Genomic DNA, 15,160 nt, shown 5'->3' with positions numbered 1-15,160 from the left:
ATCGAGTAAATACTTTACTGTTTTATTGTTGCGACATGCAAACACAGTATATCACTTTAATATAACTAAGTCTTTGACTAGGGTAGAAAATTAACTACATAGGATACTTATTTTGTCCTCGCAATTGGTCTGGAAGATCTTCAGTAGATAGTTTCTGAAAATGTTTCTTTCTTATATTTTGCAGAGGAATGTATGTCATTATGAAAGTAGCTAGGATGATTGCAGGTACTAGTAGATGGGAACAATGGCAGGAGGGTGTCCGCAATGAGGAAATCAAAGAAAAACTGGGAATGAACTCTATAGATGTAGCAGTCAGGGTGAACAGGCTTAGATGGTGGGGTCATGTTACACGCATGGGAGAAGCAAGGTTACCCAAGAGACTCATGGGTTCAGCAGTAGAGGGTAGGAGGAGTCGGGGCAGACCAAGGAGAAGGTACCTGGATTCAGTTAAGAATGATTTTGAAGTAATAGGTTTAACATCAGAAGAGGCACCAATGTTAGCACTGAATAGAGGATCATGGAGGAATTTTATAAGGGGGTTATGCTCCAAACTAAACGCTGAAAGGCATAATTAGTCTTAAGCAATGATGCTAATGATGATGATGATGTTTGTCATTCATGAATTTTATACATTTTCAAGCAGAAATTTATAAAAATCAGCACATGAATAATCCAGAAAATGTATCTTACTTCTGTGATGTTTAAAGCTTTCCCAGCGTACTGATTATTCCATAAAAACACGGGAGAACTGCCGGATATCAGTAACGTCCTACCACGATATTTCGGCGCAAAGTCTTCTGGCCATCTTCAGGTGAGTACCACTGTAATAGTACTGGCGAATACGCGCTGAGCTCCGCTATTTAAAGCCGTGCAGAGTGATGAAGACCTACAAAGGACGGAACAAGGAAGAGGCAGAGGCTTTCAGGTCGATTGCTTATCTGCCATTTATTGCGAATATTTCTTCACATATAGGCAGAATATTGCGAAAGTATCAAGTGAGATTTATCTTCGCCCTCCTTCCAAAATTTCATCACTGGTGGGATCCGTTAATGACCACCAGGGTCTGCGTAAATCAGGTGTTTACAAAATTCCGTGTGAATGCGGCAAACCACACGAACTGTGCAGGAACGCATTGTGGAACACCAACGACATACTCGCCTTCTCTAAACCACCAAGTCTGCAATCGCCGAACATTGTACTTCCACAGACTATTCCACGAATTACAATGACACAAAAGTTTTGGCTTATACATCAAACTTTTGGAGCTCGATTATCAGTGAATCTGTGGAAATAAGATTGTCTGACAACGAGACTCTCATCAATCGAGATAGTGGTTATCAGCTAAACTCTGCCTGGAATCCTGTTACAGAGATACTTCGCAGTCGACGTAGTTATCTGCATAAATATGAAAATCGACCTGATATCGACACGCCAAGCTTTCACCGTGGAGGGCGCGAGGCGCAGCGCACGGAGTTGTTACGAACGCGCACGCTGAGCAGCGCATGCGCAATGTCACCTCAGTATGGCTTTAAATAGCGGAGCTCAGCGCGTACTCGGCAGTACTACTACAGTGGTACTCACCTGAAGATGACCAGAAGACTCTGTGCCGAAGTATCGTGGCAGGACGTTACTGATATCCGGCAGTTCTCCCGTGTTTTTATGGAACTGTCTTACTTATAGTTATTTTCTTGACAGTTTCCACACTAAGCCTCTTCTTTTGTCCGGTTCGTCAAGTGTTTGCGATCGAGAACACCGTTTATGTAGTAGCGTTAGTGCCAGGTAGGGCTAGCAGAAATTCAGTAAAGAGCTGGAAACTCCTGTTGAGATGCAAGGAAGTTGAAGATGAGAGACCTCCTCCAGTTTATTTTAATCAAGGAGTTCATTTTCTTCGTCCCTTGGGTATGACCACATTTGTTCTCCATTTGGTTATGCTGCTCATTTCGTAATAACACAGTATTTCATAATGTACGGCACGGTTAATGAAAAACGGGACAACATGCGTCCCATATGTATTTTGTGGCGCCAAAGGGACTCTCAAGCTAAACAGGGGACGATCCCGTAAAATACGGGACGTGTGGTCACCGTACATTAAAGGCAGTGCTGTACTGGAGGGCGATGAAACAGTGCGGCGCAGTAAGTGACCGGTCTGACGTCACACCTTTTACCAGCCGTCGAAGAAGGATGGACTGCACGGTCCAGACCTGCCCTTTTCATGGCGGCCGGACTGTGGGTCGCTGATATATCATAGAGATCGCTGTCTAGAGCATGCTGATGACAAAGATCGCTACCGAATTTTGTGGATTGTGGCTACCTGTAAATCAAGTAGTGTGCAAGAAGTCACTCGGTAATTCAGTGATGGACAACACAAACCGGATTCTTTCAGGCGCCTTCCGGAACCACATCATACTTTTGGAGAAAGGAAGCCGCAGCGAACAACGTGTAACTCTGCCTCCTGTGCTTAGTGGACCGTCATAAGCGCAGGAACATCGCTGCCGTGTTGGTATGTGGTCACCTGGAGCGATAAGTATGCCTTGCTGCAGGACCACATCTCGTATTCAACCGAGACGCCAAGTAGGAGAGATTTATTAGCTTCATTATGAACCACCACAGACTGTGTGTGCACAAGGTGAGGCGTTGAAATAAACTTGTTGATTAACTTCTAAACTCAGCCAACCACACGCTTCAAGTTTGCAAATTGCCATTGACGTACCGTCTGTAATCAACAAGGCTTCTTGATGTCTTCTTTATCTCATAAACGATGCCATTTGTAGTTTCTACTGCAATTATGTTTACGCGGTGACCACGACCTAGGCGAAGACACGACGCAATATTTGTTTGTCTACATTATGTTACGAAAGACAGTGTCCAACTGTAAAATAATACACTGGTATAAAAGCCTTTGAGTAAATGTGCGTACGAGACTCACTACATGAATATAGATAAAGTATATGATGGAATGACATATAGAATTCTGGTACATCACACTAATGGTTGTTGTTTTCTGTTTCATCGTGGAGCTGGAATCAATAAGCGGCTCCAGATTCATTCTTAATATAGTGGAAGGCTAATAAATGACAGTCGCCTTTAATCATATAATCTTCCTGTTCCATCACAGTTTAATTTTTTTATATATTTACGATGTACCATCTCTTGTCGTTCGTTCACAAAACGCAAAGTCAACTGCCCCAGTATTTCTGTGGCAATTTTAGCTATAACAGCGGCCGAATAGCGTTTCTTAAGGACTCAGAACAGGATCTGCGAACTCTCGGTAGAAAGGTTAGTGCTTGCTGGGCCAAATGATTTACAAAGCTAATCAATGACTGTGTAGCACGAAATTCTGAATGGGAGAAATGAAACTACGTATCGCTGCGCCTCGAAAAAGTTTTGTGTGGGAAATATAGTTTTTTTTTTTTTTAAGTTTCACCCAGCCGTAGTCAGTTAGTAGCGATGAGCACAGCCGGTGTGCTAAAGAAGTAAGCTACAGGGCAGTATTGTTGACACTGCGAACGGATGAGCTTTGCGGCACCTGTCACGGCTGAGGCACACGGGACCGCTAACACTGCAGCACAGTGTGGCCCAGAGTGTGGTGAGCAGCCCGGCTGTGCTTCATTCCCCAACCCCCCTTCCCCAACTTATTTCCCAAGAAATCGTAGGAAAGTATTAAATCAAGGCATCCTGTAATGGAAACTTAGAAAGACTGTCCTCCTCACCTCTTCCCTCCCCTCCGTATCTTCAACCATTCAGAGCAAAGTACTCTTTATGTCGATCACTATATTAAAAGTCTATGGTGATGAAAACAGACAAGTGCGTATTTTACTCCCCCTCATTTCTCTAGTCTTTCCAGTTCGTCACAGTGTAGTATGAGAACATAGCCTATTTGCATGAATGGGAAATTAAAAATATCTCCCCATCCTTTCCCCGAATCCTCCCAAGTCCATATTTCTAATGAATCATAACACAGGATTAAAAGTCCGTTATGACGGGAAGAGATCAATTGCGTGGTTTATACCGCATGACCCTCCTCTCTTTCAATAAATAACCATACTATAAAGACGGTGGCAAATTACGTTATTTCTGATGCATTCATCAAGTAAAAATTAAAGCCTCTTCCTCTCCTAATCTCCACTCAATTGTAATGACGGAAGCACATCGATTGTGTGCCTGAAACCCCCCTCTCGCGAATACCATTCATGTTTCTAACTCATCAGTGTAGTGTTTAAATGCTGTACCAGAGATGTAGTAAAATCTGTGGAACCTACACTTGAACGTGAAAAATATTCATTGTTTACTACGAAGTCAAAGATGTGCATTATTTCCAGCAAAAAAATTGTGTCAAATTACACAACTAACGTACAGAATGATTGTGTATTTTATAATATACCTCCTTGTGTTTTTCTACCAATCCCAGGGAAGTAATAAAATTCCAAAATGATTGAAATTGATGAGTTTTATGTTTTATGCCCCACACAACGTACAGTAAATGCTAAACGGTAGACATTAAGCATATTATGGCAAACAGTAAATGCTACACAGCACAAACTCTGCAATAAATACTAAGTGGTAAACGTCAAACAGTGAACACTGAATGCTAATGGTACATACTAAATGCTAGACGGTAAATACTAAACCCTTAACTCAGACTGCTAAGTGGTAGACACTAAATTGTAAATGCTGTATGGTAAACAGTAAACCTTGAACACCTAACGGTAAACACACAACGCTTAATTGTAAACACTAAACGGTAAATGCCCAACAGTAAATCCTAAATGATGGACAATAAATGGTGAACTTTAAATGGTGAACATTAAATGCTTAGTGGTAAACGTTAAACACTGTTGAAATATCCGAGTGTAAGTACAGACCTCTACGAAATTTATCATGCGTAAAAATTGTGTTTAAATTATTTCTATGAAGTCAGTGCTGTATGTGTACATTAACACACCTCTGGAATAATATTAAAAAGTGACTCGAAGATCAAAGTTATGCATATTTATATACACACATATATCTGTATCTCTTATATAAAAAATGCTATACTCTTGTGTTGCCACTATTGCAAAGTAATAATTTCATGTCTTTCTCCGACTGGCTCTCTCCTCATCTCTCTCCCCCCCCCCCTCTCTCTCTCTCTCTCTCTCTCTCTCTCTCTCTCTCTCTCTCTCTCTCTCTCTCTCTGTCACACACACACACACACACACACACACACACACACACACACACACAAAGTGAGAGACAGAGAAACAGAGAGAGAGAGAGAGAGAGAGAGAGACAGAGATAGGAACAATACTGTATCATAATTACTTTATTATTTAATAACAGATTACTGAGGACGAAAGGGAAAGACAAACAATATACTGAAGAGCTAAGAATTTTTTTAGATAAAAATTTTCTCAGAGAACTGTTACAATCTATAATGTTGAAATATAGGAATTTCATGCACATTATTAATCGTTTTCCACACTTTTTTCGTATTGTCTATGGCAAGCAGCAATTTCTTTCGGTCTGAGATCGTATTTGAATTAACTCGAGTAGGCATCCAGAATTTCACTGCTGGATCTACGTTAACGAAATCGAAACAGTACTGAATGGCATTTTGCGTGCAATCTGTGCACATTACAAATAACATACACTCCTGGAAATGGAAAAAAGAACACATTGACACCGGTGTGTCAGACCCACCATACTTGCTCCGGACACTGCGAGAGGGCTGTACAAGCAATGATCACACGCACGGCACAGCGGACACACCAGGAACCGCGGTGTTGGCCGTCGAATGGCGCTAGCTGCGCAGCATTTGTGCACCGCCGCCGTCAGTGTCAGCCAGTTTCCCGTGGCATACGGAGCTCCATCGCAGTCTTTAACACTGGTAGCGTGCCGCGACAGCGTGGACGTGAACCGTATGTGCAGTTGACGGACTTTGAGCGAGGGCGTATAGTGGGCATGCGGGAGGCCGGGTGGACATACCGCCGAATTGCTCAACACGTGGGGCGTGAGGTCTCCACAGTACATCGATGTTGTCGCCTGTGGTCGGCAAAAGGTGCACGTGCCCGTCGACCTGGGACCGGACCGCAGCGACGCACGGATGCACGCCAAGACCGTAGGATCCTACGCAGTGCCGTAGGGGACCGCACCGCCACTTCCCAGCAAATTAGGGACACTGTTGCTCCTGGGGTATTGGCGAGGACCATTCGCAACCGTCTCCATGAAGCTGGGCTACGGTCCCGCACACCGTTAGGCCGTCTTCCGCTCACGCCCCAACATCGTGCAGCCCGCCTCCAGTGGTGTCGCGACAGGCGTGAATGGAGGGACGAATGGAGACGTGTCGTCTTCAGTGATGAGAGTCGCTTCTGCCTTGGTGCCAATGATGGTCGTATGGGTGTTTGGCGCCGTGCAGGTGAGCGCCACAATCAGGACTGCATACGACCGAGGCACACAGGGCCAACACCCGGCATCATGGTGTGGGGAGCGATCTCCTACACTGGCCGTACACCACTGGTGATCGTCGAGGGGACACTGAATACTGCACGGTACATCCAAATCGTCATCGAACCCATCGTTCTACCATTCCTAGACTGGCAAGGGAACTTGCTGTTCCAACAGGACAATGCACGTCCGCATGTATCCCGTGCCACCCAACGTGCTCTAGAAGGTGTAAGTCAACTACCCTGGCCAGCAAGATCTCCGGATCTGTCCCCCATTGAGCATGTTTGGGACTGGATGAAGCGTCGTCTCACGCGGTCTGCACGTCCAGCACGAACGCTGGTCCAACTGAGGCGCCAGGTGGAAATGGCATGGCAAGCCGTTCCACAGGACTACATCCAGCATCTCTACGATCGTCTCCATGGGAGAATAGCAGCCTGCACTGCTGCGAAAGGTGGATATACACTGTACTAGTGCTGACATTGTGCATGCTCTGTTGCCTGTGTCTATGTGCCTGTGGTTCTGTCAGTGTGATCATGTGATGTATCTGACCCCAGGAATGTGTCAATAAAGTTTCCCCTTCCTGGGACAATGAATTCACGGTGTTCTTATTTCAATTTCCAGGAGTGTATTTCAAATATCGGTATCTGCTAGCTACTTGTACTGGAACAGAAACTTTACTGTCGTTTGTAACATCGTAGTCTTCTAGAACAGCGCCGTACTTGGAATCAGTAAACCACTGCCCCTGAAGCGACTGTCTTATGTGCTCAGTGACTACTATAAGGGCTTTTAACTCACCAATGACCTTTTCTGTGAGACAGCCTCTTGAATATAGCAAGGAGTCACGTCAGTCTTATCAGAGATCTAATATTAACATGTCTTATAGAGAGTAGTACTTTGTGAATAGAAACTGATATTTTCTGATAAAAAATTACCTAATAAAATTTTCTAAATCGACTGTGCCTGTGTTTTTGTCTCTTCTACGATATATTATGCACAGTCTACCACTGTTGAGAAAGTATAGTTTAGTGAGACTGATGATCGAAAATTTTGATGGCAGATACACCTTGCAATCCTTAAGATGAACCAGCACCGTTGCTCCAAATTTGTGGGAAACATGTTCTGTGCTCACTATTGGATGGCCCCGCCCCTTCTCCAATGCCGATAGGGCATACCGCACTCCTCAGACACTTCCTGTTTTGTAATGTGTTACCCCTGTTTTCATGTATTACGATAAGTAGTCGATTAGCAAAGCGTATAAATTCTTATTAGTAGCAGGAAGGTTCAGCATCAGATGAAAACTTCCTAACGAATTTTTCCCGCATTTATCTTACGCCCTCCTCCTGAATCAGCATGAAAAGTATGTGAGTAAGAGGCATTAATCAGTCAGTTAATCACGATATCAAATAACGTTGCCATAGCTTCCGAACTGTTTGTGTTAGGACGTTAAAACTGCACGGTTGGCAGCGAGCCATGATTGGAATTAGTATGCGCTGTATGGTTTGGGTTAGTGACAAAGCCCGCTTTCATTTCGATGGGTTCGTCAATAAGCAAAAGTTGGCGCATTTGAGGAACTGAGAATCCGCATTTCGCGATCGAGAAATCTCGTCACGCTCAACGGGTGGCTGTGTGGTGTGCAATTTCCTGTCACGGAGTAGTCAGTGCGATATTCCTTGATCGTGCGGTAACTGCCGAAAGCTACGTGAAGGTTTTGGAAGATGATTTCATCCCCATTACATAAAGTGACCATGATTTCGACGAGATGTGTTTCACGCAAGAGGGAACTCGACCCCACCGAAGTAGGAGAGCGTCTGATGTCCTGTAGGAGCACCTTGGGGACCGCGCTCTGCCTCTGGGGTACCCAGAGGCCACTGCGATGGGCCTCGATTGGCCGCCATATCCTTCGGATTTCAGCACATGCGACTCCTTTTTGCGGTGCTATATTAAAGACAAGGTGTACAGCAACAACCCTAATACCATTGCTGAGTTGAAAACAGCCTTTGAGGAGGTCGTCGATAGCATCGATGTTCCGGCACTTCAGTGGGTCATGAAGGATCTCGCTATATGTCTATGACACATCATCGCGAATGATGGTAGGCATATCGAATGTCATAATCTGCTGGTATATCCAAATACCTGTAGTGACGTTTACATGTTGAATAAAGTGTGTATCTGCCGTAGCTTGTAGCTAATTTACGTTTCTTTCATACAGTTCGATAATTGTCTCCCTGTACCATTCCCGGAGACGGAGTCTCTCTCTCTCTCTCTCTCTCTCTCTCTCTCTCTCTCTCTCTCTGTGTGTGTGTGTGTGTGTGTGTGTGTGTGTGTGTGTGTTGGAAGGGAAACCTAGTTAAGCAGGCGGATTTTGATGGTCCAAAACAAAACCTATTGTTAACAAAGGTATTGCTGCAAAGCATATTTTTAATGAGTACGCCATAAAAATTGAAGTGGCAATGCACGTGTCATAGGTTCGATGGTAATGTGATCCTACTCAGCATTCACTGCAGCCATGTGGCTGATAATTCTGCGGCGTAATCTCTTACAATGACTGTAACCTCTTCTTGCTCACATATCTTGCCCTGTACAATGTAAACGTAATCCTGACTCAATTATTTGATTAACATTTTCAGTTCATTTGAAGAAGCAAATATGACCTCTCACACATTATCCAATCTATATCCACACCTGCAATCTGTCTGTGAACCACTTTCAAATGCGTGGTAGAGAATACGTCCTATTGCAACATTTATTACTGTTCGTTCCCATTCCATTCACATACGGAATATGTTAATAATTATTCTTTAAATAACTCATAATGCCTATTGGCGAGGTATGTGGATATCCAGGTATCATTTAGTTTTTTATTATTTTTAAAATTAAATATCGAGTGTTTTTAGCGAGTTATAATTTTTTCGTTATTTAATGGTTGTGCTCTTTTTATAGATGTGGTAATAACCTCTTTTTTTCTATCCAGCCCAGTTTAAGTGGTATTTTTGCCAGCTATTATTCTTTCATTTGCTTTGCCATTGATTCTATAATCTGTGTTGAAAAACTTTCTCTGAAAGTATTTTTTCGGTGTCTCTAAAATCCACTGACTTTAATATTTCTTTTCTACTCGCAAATGTTGGAAAGGTTCCTATTTGAGCATCATAATGCTTTGGTAGAGTAGGTAAAAGCCATTCTAACCTTTTGTTATGCGTGGCAGTAATGTGATCAGATAACTGTTTAATTTTGTTCTGCATTATTCGTGGGACTCCTTTAAACTGTTTCTCGGTAATATGGTTTTGAAACTATTTTCTGTTCTAGTTACTTCTTCAGTCAGAAGACGATTTTTGTAAAGATTTGTTTTTAGCAATCTGACCCAAATTAATTCTAATTTACTTTTCACCTTTTCCGCAGAGTGAAACGTACTTTTAAGGTAAATTCTTGTTTAATTCGTCGTTACGTTGTGTTTAGTACATACCTTGTTAAAAATAATGTGTAGGATACACTCCTTTATTTTCTGTTTCGTATCCTGTAATATATAGGTTTCCTACAGTGCGTGATGGAGCATAACTTGATTGAATTTTCCTGCTTTGAGAATCCTGAAGGAGTGATCTGTTATACTTGCTAAAAGCATTCAACATCTTAGATCTCGTAAAACACTTCTTTATTTACGACGACCAGTTTCGACAGACTTGCTGTCATCTTCAGGTCTGTAAGAAAACACACATACATGGAATATGTTTCTTAACATGAGTTGTGACGTAATATTTGACATAAAAGATTTAGTTTGGCATTACAGAAAAACAGAAGTTGAACTGTACATTTACATACCTAAAACTCTTTTTGTTGTGCAACGTTTTCATTTTACATTGGACCTTACGCCAAGTTGTTATGTGGATAAAAATCAACACCTCAACAAGTTAGGAGTCAAACTTAGGCATAAAATAGAAGACCATGAGAATAAGTATAACTGCATAGGTGGCTATAAATTAAAATGTGGTAAATGCAAAAGATTTTGTGTCTTTGATATTTTACACAAGTTTGCGGAGCATAGTGGAAATTATAATACCACTAGCTTCAGTGAGCGCGTAAGAGAGTCCAAGCCCAGTATAGTTAATATAGAGCATGACATGAAAATTTTACGCTATTCCCCTAAAGCTGGAAAATTAGACATTGTTTTAAAATTACAAGTATATAGCCGAGGAAAAAGACAAGCAAGTGATGTTCTTAATGAGCAGTTCGAATTTGTAGATAACAATTTCTTCATCCTTTATAATCATGTATTCTAATACTTCCCTTTAACACCAGCAGTTTTATGCCTTTTCTTATATGAGAAATTAGTAACAGAGTATGATATAAATGAATAACCTTAAAGCGACTTTACATTATATGATAATATTCGTCAGCACTTTCGATAATGATTGCTCTACCATCTTCCATATGTTGGAAAAACCCTTATCTTTTATTTTATTCATGTCACATGGCACACAGAAACATAGCATAACGTAAGTACAGACTTTTAAAACTATGCTGTAATACAGGCATGCTGTATGTTGCACACTACTTAAACTATATATAACATATCTAAATAATATTAAATACTTCTGGCGCCTATAAAATATGTTGCACTTTCACATTTTTAGCCTTTACCTTGAAATGTTAATTGTGGTTTCTGTCCACCACCCACCACAACGCACTATTATGTTCAGTAATAGTTTCACACGAATTTCTTTGATATGGTCTCTCCTTACAAATATGTTACATCTTGAAGTCATCTATGTAACTAATTTACAATTGCTGTAAAATCATACTACTGTGTGAACCAGTGAGAAGCAATATATATCGAAATAATTTTTAGCCTATGTACTAGCTTCACCTAACAACGGAATCTCCCTCTGACATCCCCCTCAGTTTTAGTGATAAGATGGTCCAGTGAAAAGTCTGTCAAAATCTGAACCCATATCAAGTATGAAAATAAGAAGAAGGTATACTGAACTGTTAAGAAAAAGCGAAGTAGAAACAATGAGCTGTCCAAGCTTAACAAGTTCAATATTCAGCGAATATTTATAGCTGCGGCGTCGTGGTTCAGTGTTCAAGGGTTGGACTGTGTTCAAACCTCCATCAGCACAATTTTGTTCTCTGTATTCGCTGTATTCAAATTTCTGTACGTCTCGTGGTGTAACATCCATTTGCAACAGCGGGATGTAAGGAAGGGTCCCATAACGTAAGGTGTTATTATTGTATATTTATGTCAGTAATTTGCCATGTTCTAAAAAAATTAAAAGAAAATTTGACTGCACATAGGGAGACAAGCTATGTCAGCTGTTAGATTACACCATCTCCTAGTATCCATAATGTTACTATATGTACATTGATATTATGAGTACACCACATTTCTCACAATGTAAAGATCTACCAAGACTCTTTATCTTAAATGAGTGTAATCTTATGTTTTTAATGTTTGAGACTTTTTGCACAAATATAACGGGACTTCTTAGTTATACCTTTAATTACCCTTCTGCAGTTACCCACTGCAGAAATGATATGCACCCCAAGTTGTCACTATGTTAAGATCATTATTCTTAGAAATATTGTACTCCAAACACAGAAATAGAAAAGCAGCCATGTTGCTACCTGCATAACATAAATAACAGGTACTATTAGTTTTTGTCATGGTTGGTCACATACTGCTGTTTATGTGATAATTTCTCTGTCATACATATCCATATACATTTTCCTACATTGCAGTACAACACCTAAGTATGCACAGCCCCACATAGCAAAATACGACTGGCGCCTGTCTATAGAAACTTTTGTGAAGAAAAACTCTGTCCATCTAAAGGACGATTGTCTATGTGGCATGCTTGAACTGTGGCTGTTTCTGGTCTCACCAGGCTCACAATATTAGCATTCTACGCTTTTACGCATAGCTGTATGTGAATAATTATACTTCAAGGTCACAATAAACTAGTTGGAAAGATTTGTACATATTTTGTAGTTTGAGGGTATTTACTGAACCTATGCACTGCAAGTGCTACTCTATCATTGTTCAGGATGTATCCTACCAAACCCACTCTCGCCCCACTCCCTCACCATCACCTGCAGCAATGGACCTGTGCGCTTTCGTGACTGTTGCTTTGCGGTATGGATGCGCGACAACAACAAATATGAAGTAAACTGTTGCAAAGTAAATACCTTAATTTTTCTATTATGCATGCAGTAGTAATGACATGCGAATTGGAAAATATGAATAAAAATGTGATTCAGTTGTAAGTAAAGTGCAGTTTTGAACTGTTATTATTCGTAAAGGTCACTCATTAAAGTAGTTAAATCTAAATGTGAAAAGAATATTTTTTACAGTCTCTTACACGGTGCTGATGTAAGAGTCACTTAGCGATTGTAGGACGCTTTACAAATGTTATCTTTTGCAATGTTACCAGTCAGGTGTACCTTATACACCGTTTCAAGCGGATTTTCACTGTTTAGATTACGTCAAGCTTACTTAAATAATGTGCTGCGTTCATGTGATGTAATATATTTGTTAGAACACATGAACGCAGAACACAGCAGCTCATTATTTAAGTAAGCTTGACGTAATCTAAACTGTGAAAAAAGCCCATGTTGCCATTATATATATATATATATATATATATATATATATATATATATATATATATATATAAGTAATGGCAACATGGCCATTTGTTAAAGATGCTCTATGTTTTTTTTAAATATTTTAGTTATGGCAAGTCTTTTATAATGTGCTGATTTTTATAAACATGACTACTTCGCGTGCCACGCAACATAAAATAAGCACGTTTCAAAACAAAAAAATTTAAGATATGTAAATTTACAGTTCCACTCCCGTTTATGTAATGCCAAACTCAAACGTTTATCACAAATGTTGTCTCTTAAATCATATTATGAGACACTTTCCATGTATATGCTCTTTCACACAGACCTGAAAACGATAGCAACGTCCGTTGGAACCGATTGCCTTACATAAAGCGATGTTTTATATGGTTTGGGCTGTTGAGTGTTTTTAGGAAACAGATAATAAGTTACCATCTAAGAAGGTCACTGTGGTAAAAACGAATTACGTAGACTGTGAGATATTGCAAATAGAAGCAATAGCGAAAAGACCAGGGTCGTAATGAGGGGAAGAGAGGGAAGGTGAGAAAGTTAGATGTTGAGTGGGGGAGAGGAAATGGAAGGGGGGAGGGATAGTGGTAGGGTGGTTAAGATGGTAAAACGAGTATAACACACAAAAATAACATAGCTGAAAAACTGTGAACAACAAACCTCTGGAAATATATTTACATCATAACGACGAAGAAACACAGTGCCACTAGCCTTAACTGACGGGGAAAATGATATATCCATTAGTCCTAAGCAAGCTCAAGCTACTTCTCTGTTACGTTAATGACAGTGGGAGTCTTCTGTAAAACACTACACAGAAACTAGAAGACTTAAGACTTTTGCACAAAGGAGGTAGAGGTTATAGGCATCATCTAGTAGATGAATTAGAGGCATTTTAAACATTGTACTTACAAAGATGGAGCCATTTTAAATGAACTGGTGCAACTTAAACATAGACATTATATATCTCTCTCTGTGTGTGTGTGTGTGTGTGTGTGTGTGTGTGTGTGTGTGTTTTCACTGTTAACGTGTTTACATTCTCAATATTTGCTTCTAAAGAAGACGTTTTTATGAACGTTGAAACAGTGGTAAAGGGGTTTAAATAAATCTTCAATTTACCAGTGTGTGTGTGTGTGTGTGTGTGTGTGTGTGTGTGTCCATTCATGACAGTTTACTCCTCTGCCCTCTGCAAGGAATGACACATCCTTTGAAGTACACCCAGTTGTTGTTCTACTTACTCACATGCATTGAAAATGCGACACTCTAATGTTCGTACGTCAAGTTTTCCCACAACCAAACGTCTAGGGGGTGGTGATGTGGGGGACAAGCAGGCCATGGTGTGGGGCTCCCCTGACCAATCCAGCGGTTCTGGAATGTCTGCGTCAGATGTCTGTGCTCATTGTGACTAAAGTGTGTTGGTGCGCCACCATGCATGAAGCACACTCATAATCGTTACTGCACTGGTACAGCTTCCAACAAGGTAGACAATACATTAATGAAAGGTTCTAGATAATGTGCCCCAGTTAACTTTCGTGGTCGCACATTAATCTATCGCCAACTATTTGAGCCCATACATTGTTTGAGAATCAGTGTTAATGTCCTCTTTCCTGAAATACTTGCGGATTTACATCTGCACATATGCGACGGTTATGAAAATTCAAAACATCATCTCTTATGAACTGTGTCTCATTGGTAAATAAAATATTGGATGTGGACAGGGGATCTGTGGCACACTTCTGCAAAGCCATTTACAGAACCACCGTCTACTATGATGATCCTGTGGCCTTAGGTCCCGAACACGCTGTAGATGATAAGAGCATAGCAATTATTCATGAATTACCCCACAGATAAGAGAGTGAAACTCGCCTTCTGCTGTTGTCAATCGTCGCACGCCGATAATATGGTGCTTTTTTGTTTTTCACCAAACACAGCACACATTCCTCCATAACAGGATATCAGGCGTTTGTACTGTGCAGCGCCTTCCACTATGAGTCTTCCGATGTGCAAGGGTACCTGAGTCCCTCAGACGTTTGAAATGTCTGATGAACAGAGTCTGCTGAACAGAGTTTCAGAGAGGACTCTGTACTATGGATTTTTTTTATTATTACTTCTTTAG

Source organism: Schistocerca americana, unplaced genomic scaffold, assembly GCF_021461395.2.
Source record: "Schistocerca americana isolate TAMUIC-IGC-003095 unplaced genomic scaffold, iqSchAmer2.1 HiC_scaffold_18, whole genome shotgun sequence".
Lineage (NCBI taxonomy): Eukaryota > Metazoa > Arthropoda > Insecta > Orthoptera > Acrididae > Schistocerca > Schistocerca americana.
The sequence above is the reverse complement of the archived record's forward strand: the minus strand, read 5'-3'. Positions refer to the sequence as shown.